This window comes from Halyomorpha halys, unplaced genomic scaffold (assembly GCF_000696795.3).
Source record: "Halyomorpha halys isolate HHAL.00 unplaced genomic scaffold, Hhal_1.1 Scaffold1081.1, whole genome shotgun sequence".
Lineage (NCBI taxonomy): Eukaryota > Metazoa > Arthropoda > Insecta > Hemiptera > Pentatomidae > Halyomorpha > Halyomorpha halys.
The window spans coordinates 301,038-313,833 of NW_027105331.1; the positions used below are offsets into that span (position 1 = coordinate 301,038).

General features: G+C 28.0%; 1 long non-coding RNA gene across 2 annotated transcripts in view; it reads right to left on the bottom strand.

Annotated features, from left to right (window-relative positions):
- LOC106688211 (uncharacterized) overlaps window positions 1-12,796 on the bottom strand; it is a 95,444-nt gene that overhangs the window by 36,372 nt on the left and 46,276 nt on the right. The gene's annotated exons all lie outside the window — the stretch shown is intronic.

The following is a 12,796-nucleotide window of genomic DNA, read 5'->3' on the forward strand; positions in this document are numbered from 1 at the left end:
TCCTTATTACAATATAATAATTTATTTCATATTACACAGCAACGTTTCGGGAGATTTCCCCCATCTTCAGGCTGTTGTTTCACAGTCATGCTGCAGCACAATTCGCAGATTCTGTAAGAATTTTACATTAATATTTTTCATACGGTCTTCATTCATAACTGTGTAATTGTGCTGCAGCATGACTGTGAAACAACAGCCTGAAGATGGGGGAAATCTCCCGAAACGTTGCTGTGTAATATGAAATAAATTATTATATATGGTAATAAGGAAGAAATTGTTGTCATTCACTAAATCAAGTTAATACCTTAAGAATCTTCCAGTCAAAGGATTATTAAATTTAGAAACATACAACATATTTACCTGTTATATTATTTTGTACAGTTGTAAATTACATTAAATAAATAATAAAAAAAAAATATTAAGTAATTAAAGCATATATACCTAAATGTTTATAAAAGTGAAACTGTGCGGAATGTTTATCTAATAGTTACCAAAAACCAAAATAATACTGACATAAATCATACTTGATCAGTTTGAATTCATTACAAAAATTGTTTATTTAAGTATTTTAAACTAGTTTTTTTAAATGCCATCTTTATCTCTCGCGAATGAGACAACCCATGACGCTGACTTTCCTTGAAATTTCGAAGATGACATCAGACCTTTTGTCATCGTGAGGGCACAGATAGAATTGGGAGAATGGGAACTCATAGTATCCTGTATGAGATGTCACTTAAAAACTCCTTTAAAAAAAACATAAATATGTTGCACAAAATCACTTATATATAATGAGTTATTAAGCCTTTCCCGTAATCCAGTATTACTCGTCAATCAGACATATGGAAATCCTGTAGGACAATAAATAATTTTTTTTTAAACATAAGAAGTAAGGTTTAAATAGGAACATTTTTTATTGTTAATATAAATAAAAAATATCCAAAAATATGAAGCCAGAGGTATACAATACCGTGATAAAGCCAGCTATGAAATCCTGAGACCGGGGCTCTAAGGTACCCTAGAAAGCAAAATCGGGAAATTTGAAAGGAAAATCCTTCGTACCATTACGGGAGCGATCTGGAATCAGAGCCTTAACGCATAGAGGAGAAGAACTAACAGCAAACTGCTTGCAGAGTCTGGTCAGTTAATTTCATGATGCAGAGGCAAGGAGGTTAAGATGGACGGGAAATGTGGCTCGAAGCAATCCATTAGGACGCCTCTACACAAACATGAATGCTAGCAAAGTTAGCAAAAGATCTCATGGGAAGCCAAAAACAGATTGATACAGAGAATCAACAATGATGCAAAAGACATGCATGCAGAAAACTAGAAAGCACTAGCCCAAGACAGGCAGCGTGGCTAAAAATCTACAAGTTCTGGATAGTCAACCGAAAGAATAAGGGCTAAATGGATAGAGTGAGAGAAATGCTTTATTCATCCATTCTGCCCAAATACATCGTGTTGCTACATTACACAGCATACTAATCAATCCGTGATCGGACATATAAATTACATATTTTTACACGAAATAATATAAAGAAAGGAAACAGTTTTTTTTTTCCCCCAGTTTCCTTTTACGATCAATTCCAGTCCACACACTAAATACAAATATTTCAATTCATTCCTTTTTTATTTCCCTTTCTTGTTCCTTCCATTTCACAATTTCACATTTTTTATTTCATTTGATCGATAAATTCACTCCCCGAATTCACCCTCTCAGATCCTCTCCAGTGACCCGTTAAACAAATTCACTATTAGAGAGCAATGTAAGATCAAACCAGAGAAATAATAGTCACAGCAGTAGATCAGTTTAAACAAAGAACAAGAAAAACAAATAAATGAATTCCTTCTACTAAAACAAAACTAATACATAAATTTAAAGGAAAATATAATAAAAAGTTGGTTAAAAGATGTACATGAATAGATAAAATAAGTTTAAAAAAAAAATTAAATAATACTAATAAAATAATTTAATGAATAAATAAGTTAGAAAACACAAATCGACAGTTCCACATACTAAAATATAAATCAAAGAATCCATCGGCTACTTCCAAATGCCTAACTTTGGTGAATTTTATTTCAAATTATCGAACTGATTGTGATCATGAATAAATCACCTTCTTGTACAACTGTTGTACAAGAAACAGTACTTCTTCACTAAGTACTGAACACCTGGCAATTCCTTGTTGTGGTAAATATTTTCATTTTCAAAATCTTTTTCTGCTTTTATTTTGAGAATAAGTTGATTATTCGTCATAAGAAAAAAATAAATAAAAAATAATAATATTAACATTAATATCGTATCTATTAATTAAATGGGCTGTTTGTTAGTATTAAATTTAATATCCAAGCATTTATCCACGACTCAAAAAAAAATAAAAATAATAATGCTGAGTATGCATTGGAGAATATATAAGATATTATTTGTGCCTAAAAAAAAAAAAAAAAAAATCGATCATTTGTTAAAGAATATTTTGCACGACGAATAATGGGAATAACATATTAAAAATAGTTCGTTATTAATCCAATTTGTTCGTTTATTATCTTATTTTGTCAAACTCATTTTCGAACCTAGGTTGAATTTGTATTTGTTTTTACTTAAATAATAACATATCTTAATCAATATTCAAGGTGATAATATTTAATTAATCTAGCGTTATATAATCAATACATAGCTTGATAATTTATTTGAAGCAACATATATTACTAAAACGTAATTACTTCCAATGAAAGGAAACTAAAGTACTATCCATTACAACGTTATGGTTATCTTTCTTAGACCCTTCAAAAAGAAAATCAACCAAAAAAAGATGGCCCTGGCATTTAGACCATCCGTGAATTTCTGTCACGACAGCTCTGACCTGGCGTGGGAACAATGCAAGTTGTCCATGTTAATGTGAGTCGATATGGAACTCAGACTATCTCGCTGGCGGCAGGCAATGTTTAATCTCGAAGTCCAATACGAAAAATCCATGCAGATATCATTGTTTTTAAAACAATCTTTTTTTTGTTTAAATAAATAATTTTTATCTCAAAACAATTTATACTTCTTTATTAGTCCGACGTTTCGGCCAATTTGGCCATCCACAATTAATATCCTTATCCTTATTAATAAAATTATATGATTCCCTAATGTTTTAATGTCTCATAGGGTAATTGTGGACTGAAATTAATGACCTGGATAGAATAGCTTGCATAAAGTTTTTTAAAATCGACGTGGTTCTAAAATTTTATTAAGGTATGATAATTTATTTATAATATTGTAATTTGTTTAAAATTGTTAAAAATCATTCAAAATCAAAGTATAATAAATGCTGTTTGTGATAGATTGTCCTTGAGGATGGCCGAATTGTCCGAAACGTCGGACGTATAAGGAGAAATATAAATTGTTTTGATAATAAAATTGGATAAAATTTATTTATTTAAACTATAATTACCAGTCTCAAGAAAGTATAAATATTATATATAATTTTTTTTTTTTTTTTTTTTTTACGGTTTATGGCATATTAATTTACCAAAATAATAAGTTGTGGTATTCATTCACCGAAGAATTCGATGTTCATTAATTTGTTATAGTAGTTTCTCTAGAACACACCGTATTATAACAAAGTTATAGGTAAAAAAATCCAAAAAATCGATTTGTTACTTAATGGATTTATTTACCAATTAGTAACAGTTTTATGACTGCTATAAATGCATTCCCGTGTTAAGTGTGGCAGAATCTAATTCTTAAAATTATTTGCAGATATATATTTTATAGTCTAGTTTTTATGCATTAAACTCGGAGTTGGATCAACTTTATGAGATTTAAGGAAGATTTTTTATATATAAGATAACACTCCAAACTCTTTAAAAGGAATGACAAAAAGCAACTTAATTAATAAATATTATAATTAAAGAATGTATAATTTTGTAGTTGTTAGTAATTTATTTCATGAAAACCAAATTTAAAAAATAAAATAATTCAACCAATCCTAGTCCAAACTAGTTTGAAAAAATCTATTACTATACTTTTTTAATTAATATAATTCTTTTAATACACAGGAAATATTACGAACTAAATATTTTTATTTTCTGTTGCTAATACGCAATTAATTGAATAATGAATTAGATATTTGTTTTTATAATTATTTCATGAGAATAAGATTAGATTGAATGTAAAATATTAGTAATATCAAACGTTTTTCTTATTTGATTTATTATTAGCCAATTTTTCGGTGCACTGTCACACCTTTTAATTTATTTGATCCATTGTATAGTTCATACTTTTTTTTTAAAAAATGGTAATAAGTAAGAATTCTAATACACCTATAAAATTATTTTAGTTTATAAAATAGTTATAAATATAAACTCAAATATGTGTTGCATATTATAGATAAAGACAAAAGATTTTTTGATTAAATAAAATAAAAAAATTTAAATGTAAAGTATAAATAAATAACTAGAAAAAGTAAAGAATAAAGAAAGTACAGTCAGAAGTATCTTTTCACGATAAGATTTTGACATGCTGCAGCAGATTTTGAATTTTCCTATTATGAAGCGTATGGTTTTATTTGGTCTATGATACATCCATTTTCTTCGTTCTATGTTCTATTTGGACACCACTGTTTACATATAAAATATTTTTGTGTTTATATATATATTTTTTTATTGGAAACAATTATTTAATTTTTTTTTCTGTACCCTCCTGTCCTACAGTATCCTTTCTAAATACTCCACTAACGCCTGTTGAATAGATTCGATACTTCGGACTCCATCTTGACAAGAGACTTATTTGGAATCCACACACAAGACTGAAACGACAAGAAACTGCTCGTAGATTCCGATTGCTACAACACTTACTTGACAAACGCTCTAAATTTCCCATTCACTACAAAAATTAGTATACAGTACGATAATCAGACCAATTTCGACATATGGAATTGAGCTCTGGGGCTCCACCAAACCATCAAATTCCTCCCACATCGAATCCTTACAATCCAAAATCCTTGATGCTCCTTATTACGTTACAAATAAACTCATTCACAAAGACCTTAACATCCCATTCGTTGCAGAATTGGCCCAAAACAGATATGCGTCTTTTCATTCCAAACTCCTTAACCATCCTAACCCATTAATACTTAATCTTTCATCCTTAACAATCCCTGATAATCCTCCGAGGCGTCTGAAAAGAAGGTGGCCACGGGACCTTCTGATTTAAATTAATGTTTGAAGTACCACCGATGGGTGGTTCCTTTTCAAGATTTTGAAGTGTATATGAAACATACAACATATTTACTTATTGTATTATTTTGTACAGTTGTAAATTACATTAAATAAATACAAAAAAAGAAAAATTATTTTTATCTGAACATACGGATTTGAGCTTTGGGGCTCCACTAAACCATCAAATTCCTCCCGAATCCTATTATTACAGTCCAAAATCCTTCGTAAAATCCTTAATACTCCTTACTTTGTCACGAATCAAGTCATTCATCAGGACCTCAATGTCTCATATTTTGCCGATTTAGCCAGAACCAGATACCAATCCTTCCATGATAAACTTCCCAACCACCCAAATCCACTTGTTTCTAACCTAGCTTCTCCTTTATTACTTAATAATCCTCCTAGGCGTCTGAAAAGAAGATGGCCTTGAGATCTTCTCCTCTAGGAATGTTATTGAAGTTCTATCAATGGTTAGATTCGCCACATGTTTGTATTATGTCACTATGTCACCTACAGAAAATTTACTTGTTATATATATTATTATACAGTTGTAAATAAAAATAAATACATTATTAAAAAAAAATTATTTTAAGAAATTTATTTTTAATTTTCCAATAAATTAATGTACTGGTAGTTCAGTTTTTCCAGGATTTTTTAAACAAAAGTCAAACTTTTTTCACAAGATCGTTTGCAACAAACGCAAATATTGTATATGATACAGTTATAATCCAAATATTTACTTGTATATAACGGCAATATGGATCAAATAGTTCCCAGTTTTGTCAAGGCGTATAAATACAGAATGTTTTCTTCTGAGGAGATTCGTGTCTAGACAGATCTAGATCGACATTTTCAATAAAAACAGATGTAAATCATCAATGAATGGTTGAGTCTGTACTGTACTGGACGGGGTCGTAAGTTACGGTCGGGTGAACTCAGTTCAGTCTGGCATGGAGTTAAAGTTAAGTTCAAACGCAAGCAGTTAAGTAGATTACAATACTATAGTATCTGATAGTTATTTTCATAATAATGACCATTAATGAAGTAAAGTTAATGATTACTACAGGGTTTCATTTGGCCTGAATTCAAACTCTGAACAGGGAAGGAATACTTTTTTTTTTAGTAATTTATTTATTGTTATTTATAACTGTATAAAAATAAAAAATAAAAAATAAATAAAATGAGTAGTTTGACCTGAATCTAATTCATTCCCTACCTCAAAACGAATCATTTTGTAGGCTTTAAAACACAGGACCGAACTTAAGTTCCATGGGAACGAACTTTAAATCTTTATAACCCAATTTGTAATCGATCCGCCGACTTCCCTCTGACACCTTTTTTTCTTTGTTTTGAAACTTCTCACTTAAAATAATTAAATAACTTTTATTTAAGTTCCGTCACGAACTTAAAAATCGAGATATTGATATTCGACACTTATCCATAAAATCCACTTTTTATTGGTACCTCATTCGTCGAAATCTATACTGCTTGAGAGCCGGAAAAGGGATCCATACAACCGTATTAGATATATGCACTTTGTACAATTATGATCGATAAATTTAATTGCAATTGTTTTTTTTTCTTTTGTTAATTTTAATTTTATTTGTTCATCCTCATCCATCCCACATATTTCTTTTCAAGTGAACTTTTACAAGTTCTGAACTAGTTACATCAAATAAAAAAAATAATAAGAAAATAAGGCACAATAAGATGTTAAGATTTTCGCGTTTATTTAAATTGAGGTCTGTTCAAAAATAACCAGGGATTTTCTTCCAGTTTTATAAAACAATCTAACTCGCGTGTTTGAAACAATAAATAAAACCTCTCGTTCAATTTTCATATGGATTGTCAACTTTCAAAAAATCCTTCAATTATATCTAAATGCTTTAAGAATTTCGATTTTGATGATGTTCATTATATTTGATCATAAACAAGAAAATTTTTCTATAAAAATTAGAAAACTCCGATATAAAATATGAGCATGAGATTCTGAAATTTCATACAATCATTAACATTCATAGAAAATATAAGAATAATTGTAAAGTAAAAAGTGGGAGCACGTGAGAATTTTCATAAAAAATGTGGGCGAAAACAACATCTTTTATTTTATCTTTTGCATCAACTTTTTAAAATTACGAATTTTTATTTTAAAAAGTCATTGAACTGAAATGAGGGAGTAAAATAAAATTAATTAACATATATCTTAAATTTCGTATGATAAACTAAATAATACAACACAAGATATTTAAATTTACCGATGAATAGTATTATAATATTTTTTGGGCGAATTCTAGTGTACTAAAAATTTGTAAATTTTTTCCCGAAACAGCTTAAAAATGCATTTTAGTAACAATGATTCAAAGACGAAAAGAAGTACCATAAAACGAATCTGTTTCCCAGGGGTCTTTAAAATCTTAAACCGTTAGGCATCACAAAAGCTGCCGACTTTTTTTGTGAAACACTTTTGTAATGTTTATGTTAATGAGTCTGGACTACACGGAGAGGGATTGTTGCACCCCAGCTCAGCCAGTTAAAAGAGATTCATGTTCTTTTATATGAGGAGATAATACTACACTCAGAGCATTTATGCATAATACTAAAATTAGGTGATACTACATATACAAAAAAAAAAAAATAGTTTCATTATTTTTTTATTTTATTCCTTTAAAAAATTACATCCAATACGGTTCGACCAGATGACAAAATCTATCGATCGGTGCTCAAAAAACATAGACATAAGTGAAATGTAAATATTACAGTATAGACTATTAGGGCGTGGTGGGGGCTAAACAATTTTTTAGATAAATCAATATGAATTGATCTCAATTTAATTAACAACTACTAAAATGAAAATAAAGTAAAAAATAAAAATAAAATAATTATTAAACAAAAATTTAAATTAAATTAAATAAAAAATAACTGAAAGGATTATGAGGTGAATAATAAAGCTGCAAATTTACAATAAGTAAATTAATATAATATTAATAATAATAATGAGAATAAAACAAGATGATACAGAATGTGATAAAAATGACTAAGTCATTTACTAGATCCTGACGATGTTCCATATTTTCACCTTAAACAATTTATATATATATTTTATGTTGGGTTTTATAGAGTATATATGTTATGAAATGTATAATCAGCAAATGAATACTTTTTTTTATTTCAAATATTTATTAGATTAAACCTACATTTCAAATATCTATTAGGGAGGAAAAAAGCTAAAGAATACCTAATAAGGACAAATCAAGCTAAGTAAGAATTTTATCGTAAAAATTAATATTTTATGATAAAATATTCCTAAAATCATTTTTACTATAGTAACTTAGCTACAGGGTGTATCGCAAGAATAGTAAACCTCAAATGTCACAGATGAATTGTATGATCCAATGTCAATTAGGGAAAAATTAAACCGTCAGTTACTATTCTTTTATTTTAACTTATTTTTTGTCAAATAAAAAAAAAAATTAAGTAGAATTTAATTTAGAAACCATTTGATGGACTGGTTTTAATAAAGAAAAAACGGGCTTGAAGACTTTCTACTGGCTAAATTAAATGAATATATACTTATATAGGGAGATGGTCAGGGTTGCGGTCAAAAGAGAAATAAAAATAGTTTCCAACTATTTATTTTTATTTCTCTTTTGACCGCAACCCTGACCATCTCCCTATATATCAATTTTTACGGTCAACTATACATACATATATAGAATATATACTTAATTTAGATTTTGTTTTGTTTAAGTTTTAACTGAATAAAAATTTCTTTTTTGGTATACATTTTTATTATTTTTCCACTACATTTATTTCAAGGATAAATTCATAATGAGTTTGAAACAATAAAGGTTTGTCTATTTACTGTCACTTACCTATGTATAAAATATATATTATGGGGAAGAATTACAATTATGAAGAATTTTCATGTTTTTGATGGAAATTCACGAGGAGTCCAAATAACCAATTCTTGCAAAATGGTCTGTATGGATAATAGGCTCAGCTCAAAAACGAGAAGTCTTAAGAAATTGAAATTAAATATTTAAGCTGAGTATATGCCTAGAAAGTGACAGCAACCTTTTTGATAAAATCGGCCGTCTGGAAGTGACACTTTATAGAATCGATTTTTCATATTTTTCCGATTTTCTCGAAAATGAATTTTACGATTTTAATTAAATTCGGTACATCAACGAACGATTGAATGATCTTAAATTTTAGACAAGTCTTTTTCTCATTAGAGTACTCTGACAGAGCTTAAACGTGAATTTTTCAGAAATCTTTCCCCTAAAGTATCTTTAATTTTCTTTATTTGAAAAAAAATAATTCTCACTGTCATCAATAATAAGGAATGGATAAATACAAAATATTAAAGAATTTTATGAGTAACTGATGAATAAAAAACGAAAAATAGCTGTTAGAACTGGAAAAGCCGAGACTGTTCGACATTTCCCGATTGCATTACGAATTCTTTATCTTTTTTTCAAACTGTGTATTCTTAGCAGAAACAAAATTTATATTCGTAATTCCAACCCAAATTAACCGGCAATTAATTTCCAGATGTTTCCAATAATGAATTTTTAAAAGTTCAAGAAGGTTCAAAATTTACTAAAAAAAAAAGTGAGTAGAACGCAGATATTAACTCAGTGTAAGCTGACGAATTTACATCTCATCATTTACACTCTAAGGAAATAGGGGTGTACATTTCAAACTTCCCGGACTTACATAAGCTGGCTAAAAAAATAAAAAACCAAAAAAATCCAAAAGGTGGTACAAACCAATATTAACAGTACCTAGTTAATAAATGGATATATACTGCAATATTTTATCTTATAAAAAAAAAAATAAATATAATTGAGTGTATGTAAGAACAGAGTTTTGGTCTATTCAATGCATGTCCAAAAATCGGTACTGTGCAGTTTCTTAAAATTAATAATGAGACTAAATAATTGACATAAGAATTTTCGGTTTCTACAGTATGAGGCAAATTAATGAAAAAGAAACTTGTTTTTATTTTTATGTTTTTATTTTTATTCAAAATAACTTCCTTGAGCTTTAAAATATTTTTCATTGTCCTCAAAATAGTTTTCTTGTCCATAATTCAAAGGAACTATTAGGCTTTTGAATTTGTGAGCTCATGAAATGAAAAAATTTTCTAGTTTTTATTTTGAAATATGAATTATGTTTGAAGCGCTTTAAAAAAATGATGGCCAGTTGAAAAACTTTTTAATTTTTATGGAAACGCTAGAAAGTATTGTGAATCTAAAGGTTGAAGATGACAGGCAGAAAATATCTCAGGGCAATTTCCATGACTCATACTACAGCTCCTGAAATTGTCATTTTGTCTCTGTCAGCGTGCCTTCGGATCTAAATGTTTACTTTTTAGCCTGAAAGGAAATCATTAACTATCACAATACACTGCAATGTAAGGTATCATATTTAAAATTGAATTTAACTCAAAGAACCAAAAAGTATGATAATCTCTCCTATATCTATTTTCCTGATTTTAATGTTTAAAGAAATTAATCATAAACGGCTAAAATAACATCAAAAAACACGATTTTTGTGTTTGAGTTCTATGTGCCAAATTTTGATTCATTCCGCATAGCTAATAGACGAAAACAATTATTTACAAGATAAAATTTGCTTTTGTAGAAACTGGAACGATTTTGGATTCTAGTGATTTTGTTTTTTCAATTGTTACTTAATAACCAAAACTTACTTACAGTTTCTGTTTTAAATTTGAACAAAATTGCAACATTTCGAAATCAAAATGAGCTTATTAAGACCACTAATTTCAAAAACATACCAAGACCAAATCCAAAGATTGACAATTTTCTCCAAGAGGTGAAAAGTTTTCATGATTTTCTCTTATTTCACAAAATATTCGTTCAATAAGAACATAGAAAAGGAATTTAATGTAAATTTAAATAGCTTTATTTTAGCGCATTTTTTTTTTAGGATCAATGGTTCTCTTAAAAACGGTGATAACCAAAAAAATTGACAAGTAGAATTTAAAAAAAAAAATGGAAAAAAAATTGTTCATATTGAAGTTATTAAATTTGTTTTTATTCAAATAAACAGATTGAATATAAAATATACTGGAAGAACAGGAATAAATGAATGTACTCAAAACTATCGAAGTGGTAATATTAATGTTTTATCAAATAGTAATAAACGTTATATGAAATTATTCCTACACTATACGGTTAGAATTTTTAATTAATTCTATACATAAAACTTTAATAAAAATTTAGTAACTAACATTCTCTCTCAATTTCACTTTTGAATATGTTGGGTTATTCGCCATTTTTAAGAGAATCTTTGAGCCTAAACATTTTTTATGGCCTTATATAAGAGTTATTATTTTCGTTTCAGAAATAGGAGAATAAAAGAATATTTTTGACAATATTTGTCAGAATCAGGTTTTCATAATTTTGATATTTGTTGCATTTTGGGGGGAAATTGTCAATGAGTGGAAAGCTATATCTTGAACTTCTCCTAATTATAAAAAAATTAAAAATAGGAACTGCAAGCTCTCTCCCCATCGCTTACTTTTATTATTAAGTAACAATTGAAACATAGCGCTAAAATTCGAAATATCGTTCTGGTTTCAACAAAACTTCATAATTACAAAATTAAGGTCATGGTTATAATTCGATACATATAATCAACATTTAATTTTTAAAATAAAAACTAAAAAACAATCAACATTTTTGACCAATGTAAGTCATAAAATTTTCACTAAATTGGTAAAGATAATTCTTCAAATACTTTCTGAGAACAATAACGATTATTCAGTAATCAGTAGAAGTTACTATTTGCTATAGATGTTTTCCTAGATTACACCGTACAAACTTCATCTCAATTTTACCCCCAACTGGAAGAACAAGAAACAGTTTTTAATACGAAATATATATCACAGGAAAAAGAATTATTAAACAGTTATAAGGAGGTTTAAACAGTTATAATTGTACTGTTATTAAACAGTTATAATTCTTTAAAATAAAGAATTTTAAGCAAGAAGAAAAATTAATTCCTAAGATAAAAATAAATATATTAAATTATAATACAATATCAAAATTAAAAATGGCCATGAAAACCTCATCAAATCTTTTTCTGTTTATGAGATTAGCCCAAGTTTTAACAGACATAAAACGGCCATATTGTATTTTAGCACTCTGAAAAACTAATCACAGGGTTTGTGAATACTACTTTTTTTTTTAAACGTATTGGCAACTTTCTATAGGAAGTATAATAATATATTTTTTAAAAAGGTTTATGGTGCTCACATATGTTATTTTATTTCTACCTAGCTGCACAAATCCGCTCAAAATAAATAAAATAATCTTCAGAAGATGGGACAGATTTCGATTTTAAATAAAAAAAAACCTTTTAATACGCTGAAAAGTTTATATGCAACACAACTAAAAATATTTAATTTGCGAATAAATTCTTATATGAAGTGATAATAATAGTAAATAAAAACCCACCATGGGTAACACCTTATATTATAAAGGAAATAAATTGTTTTTAAAATATAAAATCTGATGCATATCATTTCGTTTTAGAAATTATAGGGATAAGTACGTTAACTTTA